This window comes from Mus pahari, chromosome 2, assembly GCF_900095145.1.
Source record: "Mus pahari chromosome 2, PAHARI_EIJ_v1.1, whole genome shotgun sequence".
Taxonomy (NCBI): domain Eukaryota; kingdom Metazoa; phylum Chordata; class Mammalia; order Rodentia; family Muridae; genus Mus; species Mus pahari.
In genome coordinates, this window is record NC_034591.1 from 93848281 (window position 1) to 93850581 (window position 2301).

At 34.2% G+C, this 2301-nt stretch overlaps 1 non-coding gene across 1 annotated transcript; it reads right to left on the bottom strand.

The window, feature by feature from the left end:
- Positions 1 to 1517: 1517 nt before the first annotated feature.
- Positions 1518 to 1682, bottom strand: LOC115063559. Its single transcript, XR_003843403.1, has one exon. It is a non-coding gene; the product is annotated as a U1 spliceosomal RNA (small nuclear RNA).
- Between the last annotated feature and the right edge of the window lie 619 nt (positions 1683 to 2301).

Sequence of the window (2301 nt, forward strand, 5' to 3'; positions counted from 1 at the left end):
GGTGTGTGCTACCACACCTTTAATCCCAGATGACCTTGGACTCGGAGATCTCCCTGTCTTAATCTTCTGGATTCAATCACCACTGTGTCTCAAGATCTCCATACNAAGATCCAGATCAGAAACTTCTATCTCCCAGNNTNCANATTAGGTTCACTGGTGAGCCTTCCAATTCTGGATTGTAGTTCATTACAAATATAGTCAAGTTGACAACCAGGAATAGCCACTACAAATGGTGACTTTGGAAATGCTCTGGACACACAATTCCTGAACTGATCAAATCTGCAGTTAGTACACTTGACTGCCACTCACCTGTACACCCTAGAAGAAGTATACATTCCTCTGTTTCTGGCTCTTCCTCACAGGCCTTTATAAAAAGATACACCATTGTCTTTATATAGAAACTTTTCTCATGTAAGCACCAAGAGCTACTCATTAAGTGAGAAACTTGGTGGTGGATTTGCAAGGGGGGTCACTACAAATGGTTTAGTTGGGTACAGTATTTGAAGAAGTAATGAGCAGTTCTATAGACTTTTTTTTCTAAGAACTGGGGTTATGCTAGCTTATTTAGGGAAAAATGTGCCTGAATAGAATTATGATGTCCAATAAATTGGACAGTTTTTCCAAGATTCAATCGATCCTTCAATTGTACACAAAAGTAATAACTTGTAATTTTAAATGGTCTTTCTGTTGTGCAAAGCGCTTAATGAAATAAAACTCACCCAGTAGTGTTTAACAAACTAAATAGGAGAGTCCATTAAAACCCTTTATAATATGACCTTAAGTTGGAAAGTCACTGTTGATATCCTCCTCATATTCAGATCCTCCAAAACAACACCAACGATGATGGTGAAGAAGAAGAAAGAAGAAGGAGGAGAAGAAGAAGGAGGAGAAGGAGGAGGAGAGGAGGTGGAAGAGGAGGAGAAGAAGATAGTGAATAGCTGGGAGTAAAATATTTTCTGAAAAGAAATACTATTTTTTTATGTCCACCACTGTCAAGTATTTATAACATTTTATTGTTTGTAATTATGATGGCTTTGACCCAGTATTGTCTCATTTTCAAAATCATTTATTGAAAACAATAGTTTCCTCCCCTAGCTAAACTGCCTGATAAGGCCTCAGTATGTAAGAATATTCTTAGTCTGGCTTGATATACCTAGACAAGGTGCTACCCAAAGCCCAAAGAGGCTTTCCACTTATCTGAGGAGAAAGGGGTTATCGAGTGGGGGGAGGATTTCTGAGGATGGGACACAAGGATAGGAGGGAGTGGCTGTTACATGCATATAAAATGAGTACATAAATTAATAGAAAGAAAATAATATTTTAAACAATATTTTCTAAACACATTATTTTTTGTTTTTCATAAAAAGTTTTGTATAGTAACATGAACTCTATAAGCTATGTTATTGTGTAACTCTTTACTTTAAAAAGAAAAGACATAAAATATCCCTTTGGAATTTTTTCAGTAATATTCATGATTTTACATTAGAATAAATATATTTAAAAAACATTTTCTTCTTTCAGAGAAAGTTGTTAACACAGTACCAGATTACCACAAATTATGCAATCAAGTTTTTATCATTTGAAGTAATTGCAGGGGTCAGCACATCTGGCGTTCATTGGATAAGCCTTACCCTGGTAAAAACCCCTTCATAATGATGGTATCTCTCTGACTAGGTATTAAAAACAAATTTTTATGTCAGCAGTAATTTTCATTTCCAGAGCATTTAGTAATTTGTAAATTATAATCAAGTATTGATCATTTTAAATATGCTAAGAAGTAGGCATGTAAGTCTCATTATCTTAATTTCACAAGTGAGAAATTAAAAATCAGGTATTTGCACAAATACAAACTACAAATTACTAATTTTAATAGTCAAATTAAATTATGGGAAGTTTGGTTTAAATATACATTGTCATATCTCTCAATCATATGATAGGCAAGTTTGGGATGTTTCAAATATAGAAAAAAAAACATACAAACAGCTGTCTAATAAAGGATGCCAATATCATAGAACTAAACCATGTGACAATTGGTTGTCACACTTCAAACAAGTAAGTTATAGATATAAAGTTTCCAAATATTCCATATTTAAAAGTATAAAAGGATGCAAAATTATGCCAGTGGCTGTGTAATTATATGAATTTGATACAATGTTTAAGTGAGCATAAGTCACAAACTTCTTGCCTTTCAGAACACCGTATTTATGTTTCAAATAACTATACCCACTTGACTGTGCCTCTATGGGCTGGTAATGGAGAAGAGCAACCTGTTAAACAGCACAGCTCTTTAATCACAGTTCA